Below are 16,924 nucleotides of genomic sequence, written 5' to 3'. Positions count from 1 at the left end.
GCAAGGGTAGGCAGGGGGAAGAATTCAGTTTTTTATTCTCTTAGGTTTAAGCACACATGGGCACAATGTACCCGGTGCCATCTATTTATGGACAAGAACATGTGCATGCTTGAGGAGAAGGTCATCACTAAAGCATAGCCTTTTGATTCACATACTGGGTCCACACTTTTATAGAACAGTCTTATAAAGAGAATTTAGCTTCAAATTAGCAAGCGTTGCTGTGGGACTTCTTAAAACTGTATTTTATATGTCTGAGTGTTTTGCTTGCATAGATGGCTGTGCACCATACACATGGCTGGTGCTTACAGAGACCAGAAAAGGGATCCAGAAAGGGATCACCTGGAATTGGTGTTACAGACAGTTGTGAGCCATCATGTGGTACTAAGAAATGGGTCTTCTGGTAGAACAGCAAGAACAACTCTTAACCACTGAGCCTTCTCTCCATCCTCCTACTATGTGATCTTTCAATCTCAGCAAAGATGCTTAAATATGTACCTAAAATCCATATAATGGTTTATTCATTTTAATTAACTCTGTTAGCATATACAATGTTGAATTTCAATATGTCATTATTATACATTTGTGCTATTATACACTGTTCTTATTTTTGCTCTTTACTCTCCCCTTCCATCCCCCCTTCTACCCAGTTGCTGGACCCCTTCCTTCCTCAAATCATAGTATTTTAGAAGCAAAGTGCTATTTTGTTATAATTGATGATGAAACAGTCACTATGAGAGAAAGTACATAGGTTTCCTGATAAAGTCCCCTGGATGTTTGACATTCAATCAATATGCATGTTGAATACCCTAAATATTTTCTTTAATATATATGTGTGTGTGTGCGTGTGTGCGCGCGCGCACACACACGCACATGCGCTCTTATTTTTCAAAAAGTGTATTACATCTCCTTTTGACCATGTTTAAAAAAATATTGCAAATGTGGAATATTGCAACAACTGCTGATGAGCTTCCAATTAATATTAGCTTCATGATAAAACTAGGCTTCCCAGGAAGTATTCCTTAAACTCAGGGAATTGAAAGGTAAAAGTGCTAAGAAAGTGAATACATTTTCTTCCTCTCTTCATTCCTTTTTTTCTTTCTCTCTCTTTTCATCTCTTGCCTTGATTGTCTCATTGCCTTTTAGAGTTCCCTAGTGACTCTCGGTGGGCTGAGGACAGAGGAAAGCGGTGAAGTAGTCAAAGATAGTTGTCCTAATGTCTCATAGTTTTTCTACAATAATACACAAATGATATGAAGAGAACCTGACTATTATTTCCACCATGAATTACTTAAAGTGTCACCCTTAACTGGGACCTTTTCTGAAACAATGAACAGCGTCACAGTGACCTTGACTTTATAAGGGTATTCATAGTATTGGGGTAATAGAATACACAGCGTACAAATTTTACTTTAAAATACCTTAAGTTAGTAAGATCAGTTAAGGTGCAGCAGAGATGAAAATGATGCCTGCCAACATGTTAATATGATTAACGTACAGCAGATTTCAAGTGAACTAGTTTCTTTTTAACCCCAATATTCCTCCAAGCATTTTCTTTCTCCCAAACCCACATTAGAAGCCAATAAATGCTATGCAAAACCTTTTAAACTTCTTGCAATTGTATCTGACAGCTCTTGATATCGTTTCCTTGGGTAATCAGGTCCTTTTTAGGGAGCGCTTATGCCTTTATCTAGATGTGGTTTGCCTAGGTTTGCCCCGACCAGCTTCAGGGTTTCCAGTCTTGCATTAAGGTCTGTGATCCATTTCAAATTAAGGTTGTTTGTTTGGTTTGGTTTGTTATTTTGGTGAGAGAGGAGGATTTAGTTTCATCTTTTACATGTCAACATCCACTTTTCCTATACCATTGTTTGTGAACTGTTTGTCAGAAGCTAATGCGTTTCCTTGGTCTATAAGTCAGTTTCTGTGCACCTGCCATGATGTTTTTGTTACTATGACTCTATATAATAAGTTTATATCAGGTATGATAATACCCCCCGGAATGTTCTTTTTTGTTGCTGTTGTTTAGAATTGTTTGAGTTATCTGGGGTCTTTTGGGCTTCCAGCATGAATTTCAGGGTTTTTGTTTTTCTGTTTCTGTGAACCTGCTACTGGAATGTTGAAAGGAATTGTATTAGGTCTGCAGATCACTTGCAATCGTTTTCATTATATCACTTCTGCTGATCCATGAGCATGAGGCCCTTTCCAACTTTTCATCTTTTATAAACGCTGCTTTTCACATTTATTCACTGCTTCAAAAGTTTTTTCAGCACAACTTTTCACTTTCCTGCTTAGGTGTTTATTTGTAGTTTTTTTTTTTTTGCAGCTACTATTAATATAATTATCTTCCTGATTTCTTTCTCTCCATGACAATTAATCAAAGAAGAAAACAAACTAAGTAGGATAGAAAACCTTTTGTTAACTATATATTTGACAGATGCTTAATAACGAGAATGTAGAAAGAACTCAGAAAATAAAATACTGAAAAATCCAACCTATAAATTAGCCAATGAAATAAAACAACAGTTCTCGAAAGGTAAAAGATGAATGGTCAAGAAACATATGAAAAATTGATTAACTGCCTTAGCCATGAGGGAAATGCAAATTAAATCAACATTATGATTCTGTCACACCCTAGTCAGAATGGCTATCATAAGGAAAACTGTGATGATATTTCATCTGTGCTATATAATAAATCTTGCCTAAGGATCAGAGAGTAGAGTGAGCCACTAGTTAGCCATAGATGCCAGGCAGTGGTGGCTCACAACTTTAGCCCAATACTTGGGTTTCACATGTCTTTAATGCCAGCACTAGGGAGTTAGTGACAGGAAGGGATACAGCTAAATGGAGAGAGGAATATAAGGTGGGAGCAGACAGGAGCTCAAGCATTCTGTCTGAGGAATTGTAGATACAAGATACCCCTTCAACTGAGAATCCTGTAGAGGTAAAAAGTCTAAAAGCTGATTGCTCTGCTTCTCTGATCTTTCAACTTTCACCCACTAATATCTGACTCCAGGTTTTTATTATTAAGGCCAATTAGAATTCATGCTACAGAAAACAAGCAATAAATGCTGGCAAGAAGTAGAGAAAAGGAAACCTTTATACTCTGTGTGTTTCATGTAAATTAGCACAGTCATTGTAGAATCAGCATGGAGGTTCTTCAGTAAACTAATAAACACTTCTGGGTACATACTGGATGGGTTCTAATAGAGTATAAATCAATATGCAGCAGATATTGCAGTCTGTGTTTTTTGTGATGATATTCACAATGACTGAGTTATAGAATCAGTTTCCATGTCTTTCAGCAGATGAGATACACACAGCAACAACATAAAAGTTGAAGGGGAACTAGGGAAAGGAAGAAATAGGAGTGGGAAAAAAAGAGAGTGCAGTAAAGGAATGTCTTAGGTTTTCTGTTGCTGTGAAAAAACACCATGACCAAAAGCAACTTAGGAAAGAAAGGGTTTATTTCACTGCCAGCTCCATATAACGATTCATCATCAAAAGTGGTGAGATTATGGTGTGTTTGGTCCTTCTGTCTATGTGATGCTTTTATTGGTTAATGAATAAAGAAACTGCTTTGGATCTATAACAGGGCAGAACAGAGCTAAGCAAGGAAAACTACATTAAATGCTGGAAGAAAGAAGGCAGAGTCATGGAGAAGCCATGAGCCCTGCCGGAGACAGACACCAGATGAAACTTTAGCCACGTGGAAATACACAGATTAATAGAAATGGGTTAAATTAAGATATAAGAGCTAGCCAAAAAGAAGCTAGAGCTAATAGGCCAAGCAGTGATTTAAATAATAAAGTTTCTGAGTGATTATTTCAGGTCTGGGCAGCCAGGAACAAATGAAAGGCCTCTTACTACAAGAGTAGGAATTCAAGCAGGGAGGAACCTGGGAGGCAGAAGCTGATGTAGAGACTATGAAGGGATGCTGCCTACTGGCTTGCACCCCTTGGCTTACTCAGCCTGCATTTTTATAGAACCCAGGACCACCAACCTAGGCATGGACACACCAGCAATGGTCAGGGCCCTCCTCCATCTATTAATAATTAAGAAAATTTCCTACAGGCTGTTGTACAGTCCAATCTTAGCAATTATATATCTTAATTAAGGGAGCCATTTTAGGGTTGGCAAGAGACTGGACTCTAGAGGTGTCCACATGTGTCCATGGAGATGTCCCCAACTAGATCCTTGGACAGCTGAGGAGAGGGAACCTGAAATGGCCCTATCCTTTAGCCATACTGATGAATATCTTGCATATCACCATAGAACCTTCATCTGGCGATGGATGAAGCTAGAGACAGAGACCCACATTGGAGCACCGGTCTGAGCTTCCAAGGCCCAAATGAGGAGCAGAAAGAGGGAGAATATGAGCAAGGAAGTCAGGACCGCAAGGGGTGCACCCACCCACTGAGAAGATGGGGCTGATCTAATGGGAGCTCACCAAAGCAAGCTGGACTGTGACTGATGGAGCATATGATCAAACCGGACTCTCTGAATGTGTCAGACAAGGAGGGCTGTCTGAGAAGACACGGACAATGGCACTGGGTTTTGATCCTACTGCATGTACTGGCTTTGTAGGAGCCTTGTCTGTTTGGATGCTCACCTTCCTAGACCTGGATGGAGGGGGGAGGACCTTGGACTTCCCACAGGGCAGGGAACCCTGACTGCTCTTTGGACTGAAGAAGGAGGGGGAAGGGGATGGGGTGGGGGTGGGGGAGAGGGAGGGAAATGGGAGGAGGAGAGGAGATTTAAATTTTTAAGTAAAAATTAAAAAAGAGGGAAGAACCAGGGCACAGTCATAATCTGAACAAAGAAAAAACAAACTCTAACAGTATAAATAACTCAACATTCAATATCTGGGACTCACTCATGGTTTCCTAGGCTCCTTCAAGGTGCCTGTGTCACTTCTCTGGCCTTACCCTCTGCAGCATGCACAGCTTATCTTTTTGCTTGGACCGTCTCCACTCCACTGCTGCTGCAGTTCTTGATGGCAAACCCATGGTGCTGATATCTCCAAATGCTGGGGTCTCTACTGCAACTGGGCTGCACTTTTTTCAATAACCTCTCCTAAGCCCTCTTTACGGTGTCAAGCTTTAATTTTCTCCATGACCCATTAAAACCTTATGATGCTATTGAGGCTGCACCTTCTCCAATGACCTCACACAATGCCAACCATTAGCTGTTCTCCATGGGTCCTTCATGCCCTCAAAACCAGTACCACACAGGTAACTCTTACACATTACCAATTTCAGCTGCCAGCACAAGGTACAACCTTGACTCTCTCTGGAACACAGCTTCTGTTGCTGACTCTGAGGAAACACTTCCCAAAAGGTTTCACCTCAGTGATGTTGGTCTCTTTAATAAAACAATGATTGGCCAGTAGTAGCTAGGCAGGAAGTATAGGTGGGACAATCAGAATAGGAGAATTCTGGGAAGAGGAAAGGTATAGATGCAGTCTTCATCTAGAAGCAGAGGAAGCAAGATGAAAATGCCTTACTGAACAAAGGTACCAAGCCACATGTCTAAATATAGATAAGAATTATGGGGTAATTTAAGTTATAAGAGGTAGTTAGCAATAAGACTAGACACTAAGCCAAACAGTTTATAATTAATACAAGCCTCTCTGTGTTTATTTGGGACTGAAAGGCTATGGGACCCAGCAGTACAAAAACTTCCATCTACAATTCATTGCTCATGAACGAGATTTGGGGACACTGAAACTAAACTTGGAAACAGTAGCTATGTGTCCTTACAGCATCCAGACTTTCTTCTGTGCTCTCATTGTTGTTTTTCAAAAACTTGTTGCATCCTTGCAAAGACACACACAACAAACACTTAACCCAAGAAAAGTTGTCTGTCTTCCAGAATCATACATTTCTGAATGTATTGTATGGTATTTCTCCAAAGTGTCCTGATAGATGTCTCAACGTGGAAAGGATACAACCATACACATCTTCTGTGGGTCACAGGATTCAAACTCAAACCATCAATATGACAGCAAGTGTCTTTACCTGGTGCATCACCTCTGGCCAATCCTTCATCTTCCTTCACATTACTCATTTGGCTCAGCTTCCAGAAGAGCTCATTTCCACTCTGTTGACAGTCTCACCCCACACTGACTTTAGTGGGGGACTCTTGGCTTTTCCCAATCTGTGCCAAACCTGGTACATTTAGTTCTTTTTAAGGTGTCCTCATAAATCATCCTCTATAACCCCTTAGCTATTCTTGTCAGACTTCAGACTCTTGACACAACAGTTTCCTTCAGAATGTGAAACCATTGTATTTCAACATAAGGAGAGAGAGAGAGAGAGAGAGAGAGAGAGAGAGAGAGAGAGAGAACAAAAGCGTTGCAATGTTTTTTAATGAGATCATGAGATCTGGAACAAAAATTCCAGCGTTTTAGTAAGTCAAAATGCAAAATTGATTGGCTATTTATTTAGAGCTTTGGGCAGACTTGGAAAAACAACGTCTTATCTTCCTGGAAAGCAACTTCTTTCACCAAAAGGGGATGGGTTGACTGTTTGGTACTTCAGGCAGTACTTAAGTCAAGGAGAAAAGAAGAAAAGGGAGAAGGAGAAGGAGTAAGAGAAGGAGGAGGAGGAGAAGCAGAAGGAAGAAGAAGAAGAAGAAGAAGAAGAAGAAGAAGAAGAAGAAGAAGAAGAAGAAGAAGAAGAAACATCTTTTATCACAACTTTGTTAAATGTGAACAAGTGTACAAGTGTTCTGGAAATAAAATCCTTTGTCTTCCAGGGAGAAGAAGGGAACAGCCTTGCCTCACCTTCCTGCTCTTGACAGGGTTTCTTATAAAAGAGATGGAGGCAAGACAGAGGTAACAGACCATCTTTTCTGTTCAGCACTGTAAAAAGCCTCCCAACATGGGCTAAGCATTTTCAAAAGCTTTCTGATCTTTTTTTACAGCCTGACATCATATTCCTCTATGGTGACATCATGGCTTTTAAGGACAGGAATCCAATGACACTCTCTCCTTAAAAGGTTCTAAACCATCAAAAATTGGCACTGGGCACTATTCCTTAACAACCTTAAGTTTCCAAAGTTTTCTTTGGGTTTTGAAGCCAAAGATGCCGATCACTTTCTATGTGTTTACAAACTGTGAGGCCAGCCCTGTGAATAGCACCTTGTAAATGAAGCCTAGTTGGCCGACTGGCTGGAATGGAGGTTTGGGGGTTAGCAGACACTTAGAAAAGAGACCAAACAGTCTGGGCTCAAGCAATAATGTGTTCTCTTTTACTTTTCTCCATTTCTAGCAGCTTGTACTACCTTCCTCATTGCCCTTGGGTTCATTTGAGATGATAATCTTCACAACTACACTACACTACACACACACACACACACACACACACACACACACACACCTGACTTATTCAGAGTTCCTTAGGAGTTTATGCTATCATATCAACATTGTGTAGCTAGGCATGATGTATTGCTTTTAGAGCACCAAGAAGTCAAATGGACAGTCTTTGTTTCAGGTCAGGAAGGCATCCCCAAGACCATCCTTCAACCCTTTCACAGTGAGGGAAGGCCAAATGGAGCAGAAACCAGGACTGAGATGCTGTTGTCTTTCTCTGTAGAGAATTTGCTCTCATTGTCATGCACACTGCTGATGACAAATAACCAATTGATTCTTTCTTCTTATTGTTTTTAACCCATCATAAACCTTGATGTGTCCTTCCTGCTGAATAACAAACATAATATGTAGCTTTACCAGAAGCAAGAACCCTAGATGCTCTGAACTTCATAAATGGCCTACTCCTTCAAAGAGATGAGAGCAGGAATCATTCCCTGGAACCTGGAGAAACCTCAGATTGCTGTAAATGTTTCTAGCCATTTACTTTCTATCTGCCATTACCACGTCATAAATCATTTCCAGTTTTAGATTGGCACCTGGCCACCACACTCTGATCAACACTGTTCAAATCGAAACTCTCCAAACTAAACCTATGACAAAATTCCAGCCAGCACCTGTTTTTATGAATAATGAACTGCCATGACTGCTTCTGTTAAATGGTGGCTGAGTTAAGTCATTAACCTGCAAGCCTAAAATCATGGCTGTCTTGCCTTTGAAGGAATAAATCGTCCGTGGACCTCTGCTAACTATAGCGTTCTGTGTGACAAATGATGGTTAAATTTTAGCAAAGCACATGCCACCACTCTCAAACTATATACTTTGCTTCCAAGAAGAAAAAGAGGACTGAAATTTTTCACCAGCCCTTAGGACTGGATTAAATCTTTTATTCCAGAAAGAATGATTCAAGGTATTTACTTCAGTCTTAGCACATGGGTCAAAGGAAGATTTAGAACCCAATCACCAAGGAAAGCCTTCCTAGACTTGTGTGTGCACGTATGTTTACCTGCCTGCACACACACATGATTACTTGAATGTGTGTATACAAGACACTCCAAGCCTAAACCAAAGCACCAGGAATTTGATGAGAGAATAGGCAGCCCAGCTCAAGGCCCTGTGTTCACAGAGAGGCCTCTTTGTTAAAGAAAACCAATCTGGTGGGAAGGAAGGGAGAAGAGGTGAGCTCTGTTTGTGAAGGTCTGCAGTGCTTCAATCAGAAACAGCTGTGGCCAGTTTAATGCTATTACAGGGCTCATATACATGTGACATCACGCAGAACTGAAGCTCGGCCAAGGCATTTTACTAGCAATATACCTTAGACTCTGAGGATTTGGTTACAAGTTTGTATGTGGCATATGTTTCTTGAATGAATTCGCAACTGGGAACCAATACCACCCTGTTCCCCCTTCTAGTAACGCAACTGAAAACAGGGCAGTGAGATTTTTTTTTTTAAGGCGTAGAATTAAAATCTGTATTAATTTTAAGCTAAAAGGAAGTAAATGAATTTGCCATCGTCTCTGTTCATTATAAGTCTAACTAGAAAGATTTTCACAATCAGACCAGTATCCTGGCCAAGTAGGAGGAACTGGGAGACACTTTATATTCTAATTTCAAACTGCAGGGTATCCCAGGTGTACTGTATAGGAGTTCCTGTAATTTCCCAGCAAAATAAGCAGCCTACAGGACTACGCTTGCCATACTGTACATTTGTATTAATTACCCAGCAGGATAAAGTGATTTCTTTGTGATAGGGATGTGGATCTACTGGAAAATCATTAAACCAAGCCAGGGAAGGCAGACATTCCTCTGTTGTTGAGCCGTTTGGCTGGATCAGGATTTGAGTCTGGGAATATAGTGTTTCTCTTATTCTCACTCAATTTTCTCCTGATAAAGAGAATAGACTCCCTTGTGGACACTGGCAATCAAACCTTGAGCCTCTCTGCCCGCGCTTAGGATCACCCTTGAGCAGCAAGCATGGCATGTTAGGTATGGAATCCTGTTAAATAATGATTCTGAGATAAAGAAATTACAATAAGGATACAAGGTAGCAATGCTAAGTTCAAACGACAATGCGTGCCCAAATAATCAGAGGTGAAGCACAGCAAGATACAGTGGTAGCGGTCTCAAGGCAAAGCATAGACTCTGAATGGGGTCTTATAAGAGGAAGACAAACACATAGGCATCCTCAGGAATATTAACCTTCATCAGGCGATGAAAGGAGACAGAGACAGAGACCCACACGGGAGCACCAGACAGAAATCTCAAGGTCCAAATCAGGAGCAGAAGGAGACGGAGCACGAGCAAGGAACTCAGGACCACGAGGGGTGCACCCACACACTAAGACAATGGGAATGTTCTATTGGGATCTCACCAAGGCCAGCTGGCCTAGGTCTGAAAAAGCATGGGATAAATCCGGACTAGCTGAACATAGCAGACAATGAGGAATACTGAGAATTCAAGAACAATTGCAGTGGGTTTTTGATCCTACTGCACGTACTGGCTCTGTGGGAGCCTAGGCAGTTTGAATGCTCACCTTACGAGACCTGGATAGAGGTGGGCAGTCCTTGGGCTTCCCACAGGTCAGGGAACCCTGATTGCTCTTCGAGCAGATGAGCGGGGGGGGGGGGGACTTGATCGGGGGAGGGGGAGGGAAATGGGAAGCGGTTGTGGGGACGAGGCAGAAATCCTTAATAAATAAATAAATTTAAAAAATAAAAAAAAAGAGGAAGAAGCTTTGGGTAGACCTCCAGGTGGGAAATCTAAGAAGTGAGGCACACAGGAAGAAGAGGCGTACAAGATAAGATGAGGCCATGTGACGGACATTTCAGGGATCATGTGACACTAGAGAGGCACAACGTGAGTTCATGGGGGTCACTGAAAAGAACGGAGAGAAAAGGGATAAGGAACCAACAGCTGTTGGATACATCCTATGCCTCAGGTGCTCATAAGATAATGTAACCATGGCAACTTCTTTGATGCCTTTGATATGAGGAATCTAAAATAGATCAGTACGGAAAGGTAGAGAGTAGAATGGTAATTGCCTGTAGCTTAGGAGATGCAAAATGGGGAGACACTAGCACAGAGCCCTAGAGACCTACTATACAGCGTCCTGCCAAGGCTAATAGCGGTTAAGCACATTTAAAATCTGCCAGAAGGGCTGGTCTTATTTTTAATTTTTCCCCTTCTTTCCCCTTATAGCCACCCTAACATATATTGCACATAACTATAACTAAAGAATGCAGAAAAACACTTTTTTTCTTTTTTTTATTCATCTATTTATTTTACAGTCCTGCCACGGTCACCTTCAAAGTTCCTCTCTCCCATCCCCCACACATCCCCCAATCGCCTCCTCTTCCCATTCTGTAGGCTGCCATAGAAAAACACTTTTGAAACAATGATACAGATTGTGGCGGTAGTTTCATAGTTTTATTGCCAAGCACAGCTAAATTGTATATATTAAATACATACAGGCTTTAATGTGTGTGTGTGTGTGTATCATCTTGGGTGACTTCTACTATACCTTCACATCAGAGGTATGCTTAGATATGTAAAGAGGTAATATGTATCTAACAACTCATCCTAGGAGGCTCTAATGCAATTGCCCCGAAGAGAGGCAGGACAATTCTCTGGTGTTTCTCACCCCAGACAGCAGCATATTGCAAGGAAGTATTCTTCCTATCACAAAGAGCTCCTGGCATCCTATTGAAGGAACTTGGTTTCCACTGTCCAACTTCCCTACTCAGATTCCTGAATCTTCTTGATAAGCTAGCAATTCCATTGACCACAGACTGTGATGAGTCCAGGAGAGACACTCCTGTTGTGGTACAAAGTGGTAGCTTTGCTTCGTTTCCCTCGGGCAGAGCCTGGAGTGATGGAGTATGTTCTTCCATTTGGCTGGGGAGGGGAAACCCAAGAAATCAGACTTCAGAGAAAGAGTCTGAGTAGGGAGCCAGAATGTACCATTTAGTGGATCTCGGGGGTCACTTCTTGCTCTACCTGTACACTGCAGTCCAGAGGGATACCAGGTAATGGCATCCCTCACACTGACAAGCTAGCCAGAGGTGGCAGCAAGATGCACATGCTGGCTTTCATCATAGAACCGGTGCACCTGAGCCCCATCATAGAACCGGTGCACCTGAGCCCCATCATAGAACCGTTGCACCAGCATCTGTCTTATGACAAGTGTTTCAAGTTCAACAGTGTTGTTCGTCCCCATTTCTTGTTTCATTAAAGGGTAGGGTATGCATAAAATCACAGAGATCTTAGACTAGGATTTGAAAAGATTAAATTAACTGCAGTTACTTAGAGCACCTCAGGGTAGTTTCCAAGAAATTGTATCACCTAATTTCTTTTTTGTATTTATTTTTTCTCCTCGTTGCTTCCTATCTCAAAACCTAATGGGCTCTGGACAGAAAGTTCCGAGTTGCAGGTCTAGCCTCCATTCTGTCACATATGTCTGAGTGAAGAGAATGATGCTATATAAACTGGCGGTTGATAAACCGCTATTAAAACAAAACAATCATTTGGCTCTGTGTTCCCATGAACAGCTCTCTACCGTGGATGCATGAAAGTAACCAAATTGACCCGAGCACCACAGTCTGAAGAGAAAGGTTGCAAATTCAGTTTCCTTGTAAGCAAAACAGGCTTGAAAAAAAATCCTACCTTGCTTGGTAAGATGACCAACAAAACGATGGCACAGATATGGCTACTGGCATCGTTCAGTGCTGGCAACTAATGCCTCACATCCTTTCCATTCCTCCTAAAAATCCAGGTTCAGTAAAATCTCAGTTTGGGAAAACCCAGTTATTCATATTCTCTCCCCCCTTCCTCTTTTCTCCCCCCCCCCCCCCCACCAGCATATCACACTAAACAGTGATGCGGAGGTAAACAGCGAGAAAGAGACATGGGAAAATACCTGAATTCTTTATTTGCCTAATTTAAAAAGTAAAATCTTTCCAGTTTATGTGTTTTTTCAGGCTGGTCCAGATGGTGGAATTCTAGACTGGCTTTCCCTGCTAGTCAAAGGGAGTCAGCTGAGAGAAGTTTAAAGGCCCAGGGTTGCAATTGGACAAGCGGAGTCAATGGGGATGCAGCGGTGGAGGTTAGAGAAGAAAGGGTACCTTAGCTGGGGGTGAGGAAAGTTCATGGGAAACAGACAGAGAAGGATGGTGCAGAGTAGAAGTAGAAGCAGACCCATGTGGATGGGGCTTTTATCCTCCTTCTTCCCTCTATCTGGGTCCTGAGCAGGCAGACCCTTGGTTCAGAAGACACTGATGAGGAAAGTGGGGTGTAATCCTTCCATTCTAAACTGCACTGAGCCAGCTGCTTGGGCACCCTCATCAGCCCTGCTAGGCCATTCTGAAGATCAGAATTATCCAGATAATGTTCCTAGATGACCTCACCTTTGTCCTGTCTATTACTTCTCACTCCCAGCAATTTCTTTCCCTTCAAACAAATATCTGCTGTATTTGAAAAATGTGGTCCTGTTCCTCTGTCACTCTGAACTCTCATATTCATATTTTAACCACATGATGATGACCTTTGATTTAATGTTGTGATTTTGAACCACCCTGCACCCCGCACTTACACCTTTTTGGAGGGAGAGGTGTATATGTTTCCTTTCAAGGTCATGAAGAAATTAAACCAAATCCCCACCTCCTCTCCCTTTTCCTACTCCCTGAGCCATTCTAGAGATATTTTCTAGAGAAAATAGAGCTTAATTTCTTGGAGGTGTTTTGTTGACAGGAAAATGGAAAGCACGTGTCCCTGCTTCCCTTATTGTATTTCCAAGTAATGAAAGTATTTAAGAAGGTACAATTATGATCTTGGCAAGCACCTGGGGCTCTTGGAACTGTTTTTTCACACTGAATAAACACTGTAGATAATCTGTTTACGTTACAGTGTGCTGAAAGCTATCTACAACAAAAGGCCACAACTATTCTTTGCTTTCTTTTTCCTGAAAGGAAAAAAAAATAAATTGCACTAATAATTTTCTGAAATGATTTCATTGTCTCTATTTTCACTCTGGTTAGAGGGAGGCAGGTTTTAGTGAGAGCTTGTGGGCTTCTTATTTTCCACTATTTTAATTGAGTAGTGTGGTCCATCCATTTTTCCAGTTCCCTGGAATTACTCTTAATAATAATACCAGGTGATTCAGAGTCATTCACCTCCCATAAAGAAGAAGCTGTAATCTTCCTTTGAATAATGAGCCCCAAATTCACTCCATTCTCAAACTGATTGATCTGTCTAAGCTGTTGTGCCAATCAGGAAGCACATAATCCACGTAATTTTTGTCCTGAATTTTGTCCTGAATTTTGTCAGGACAAAAATTAAGTGCAAATGGTAGCAAGCCACCATATTTGGGAAACAGTAACTAGAAAAATCACACATTTTTAGCTTCGTTTGTTCAACACTTTTAAGATGTTCTAACACTGGAGAATCGTCTGTCTTGTGTAATAAAATCTATATGCTTGGAAAAATGGCAAAGGAGGAAGTAAATACTAACAAGTAATGGCTTGCCCACATGTTTACAATACCCTGAGAAAGATAAGCCACAGCAGGAAGCATTGTGGGGCCCTCACTCATACACTGAAATCCATGGTCCATAGCCCAAGAAATACAGAGCACTTATACCATCCTTAGACCTCATAGGTCAGTGTCCTAGCACCCTGTGCTTCTGCAGGAGTCAAATGTAGTCATGCTGAGTCAGAAACACCACATGACATGGCTCGTGGTCTACATCTGATGAAGTCATGAGTGCGATGGAGAACATCCTGCAGCTTCTGTGAAAGTCATGCCCTGACTGCCCTCTACCCTGCAATTTCAGAACTTTCTGAAAGGACACAGGACACAGAACATGAAGAATAGAAACTTGTTCCATGGGCCACCATGGCCTTTTTTCCTTTGGAAGGCTTTATCAAAGACTTGGAAAGATGAACTCATAGTTCTCAATAAGCAAACATCAAAAATTTCAAAATTTGTCTCTGCCATTCTTGGGAATCATGTGGGGAACTGTAGCACTGTATGTTCGGTTCTCTGAGTTGTCCACTAATAACCTCAGACAGAATTGACAACCTCATAATCTAGTCCATTTTTTCCTAGTCTAACTGGAATTTTAATAGTTCGTGATACCGGTTAGTGGCTAAACTTAGGCACCATGGTGCCCATTATTCCACCTGAAGGTATGTCCTTTCTTCAACACTGAAGCCACTTAGCTCATGGGGTCCCTAAGACTCTAACCACTAGAGGGCAAGATCAACCCAACAGTTCAGGAATGCATTCCAGCTGAGCCATCCCATTTCCTCCAGCCCCGTCCCAGAAAGTCTTTTTGTAGGGATGGATGTTTTGAATTAAGAAACTGCAATAACATTCACACTGTCCCTTTCAGCTCTGTGGGTTTGCCTCACTGAAGGCTGAAGGAATTTGTAGCAGGCCCCAGAACAGCCCCCACGATCTGTTTCTTTGTTCCAGTTGTCATGAAGAGAGAGGCCCATCATCAAAGATGATAGTCTAGTTCTAGCCATCAGCCTACCATTTACTGTATCCCAGGCCATTTTCAAAGCATAGTGAGGCAGAGGACAGTCTAAGCCTGCCTCCCATTCCTGTTGGAGACTGCTGATAGGGACGATAAAATGACTCTGTCTTTTATAACTTAGAACACTCAGGCCACATACAGTGTGCTGTCTGAAGACCCAACTAGAAGAAGTGTTTTAAAGTGAATGTGGAAGCAGAGTGCTTACATGGACCACCGGCCATGTCTGGATACTGCTGTGTGATAAAGGATAAGGAGGCTGAGGGATTCTTTTCTGATATTTCTTTCAGGACATGCTGAGTTACAGAAATAAGAATGTTGAACTGTCTCACAGAAGAGAAGTGAGACTCTCTAAAGACCATCCATATAATGAATCCAGCTAGTGGATTACAGCATCCTTTCAGTTAGAACATAGCTGAGCCCACTTGATGGCTCCCTTCAGAACTGTCTGCCTCATGTGCCGGAAAGTCTAAGTTTTCTTCATATGTACTACACATGAAATTAGGAAGGAAAAACACTGATGCTTTCTGAATTAGTACCACCCTTGGATGTACTCCGGGGGTGAATGTCATCTTTTATATGAGAGGTGCCATACACAGCCACTTTGTGTTAGTTTTAGTCTCACATGGGGGCATGATGTGACATAAGGAGTCTTTGACCTTTCAGCCGGGTATGAGAATCGTCAATTTGCAAGCTCTATTTTTGGATGACATTGATTTCAATGACATTTGATAGTTATTTCTTGGCATCAGGACTTTTGGAACAAGAATTCCATATCCCATTGCAAATCATATTTATTTACTTCTGTGAAGACTAATTAAGGGGCGGGGTGCTTACTGGGAGAGAATTTTAAGCAAGAGGGAATTGTGTTCTCAGTATTACTTTGATCCTCATTGCTTCAACCCCCAGTGCTCAGAAGAAATTCTAAAATAAGATTTCTGTTTTCAAGCTGAGTTTAATAAACACAGATATATACAGAGGGGGAGGAGCCAAAACATAGTCAGCAACTTTGTCTGTGTAACTGAAGAAATCAAGTGTCTTACTCATTGTTGAAGTTCTAGAAAAAGACACCTGGCAAACTCTTAGAAAAGAAAGCATGAAATTGGGACTGGCTTACGGTTTCAAAGTTTTAGTCCATTAGCATCTTGGCAGGAGAATGGCAGCACTCACGGCACTAGGGCAGTAGCTGAGAACTACATCTTTATTTGAAGGCCAAAAGGGAAAATGAACTGGGCCTAGTATGGATTTTGAAACCTCTAGGCCCACCTCAAGTGACACATTTCCTCCATCAAGACCACACCGCCTTAATCCTTCTCAAATAGTGCCACTCCCTGATGACTAACATTCAAATACATGGGCCTATGGGAGACACTTTTATTTAAACAACCACAAGGATGCCTAAGAGCCTCCTAGCATCCCCTCTTTTACCAGCTGCAGGAAAAGAAGATTAAAGCAAACATACAAGGTATTTGGCCCCATGAGGCCACCCCAAAGGCTGATTTGCCACCGCACAGGAAGCAAGTTTTTCACTCACCACAATACTTTCTCTTTGACTCAACAGTACAGGGGATACTGTATTCCAAGGAAAGAAAAAATTACAACAGTTGGAATATCACAGTTATTATGTGCGAAACAGAGGAAGAATCAATGTCGATGGAGGGATAAAGTGGGAAGAAAAAAAGTAAGACTGGGTGCAAGAGCCAAGAGCCCACTACAGTCTAGCTCTGCCTCATGCAGTTCCCTCAGCCTCCAACTCAGCGTATTTCCTCATTAACTCTACCGGAGATGCTTTGATCACTTCAAAAGTCCCATGACCTTTTTAAGGAATCTACAAGCAACAAGAGAGTTTGAAGTATTCGGATTTTTATTGCTATGAAGAGATCACATGATCCTGGCAACTCTTAAAAAAGGTAACCATTTAATGGAGGCTCACTGACAATTCAAAGGTTTAGTCAAGGATCATCAGGGCAAGGCACGGCAACATGCTGGCAGACATGGTGCTGCAGAAGGAGTTGAGAGTCCAACAT

Source organism: Microtus oregoni, unplaced genomic scaffold (assembly GCF_018167655.1).
Source record: "Microtus oregoni isolate MIOR12 unplaced genomic scaffold, Mior012 000019F_ref0000042, whole genome shotgun sequence".
Taxonomy (NCBI): Eukaryota; Metazoa; Chordata; class Mammalia; order Rodentia; family Cricetidae; genus Microtus; species Microtus oregoni.
The sequence above is the reverse complement of the archived record's forward strand: the minus strand, read 5'-3'. Positions refer to the sequence as shown.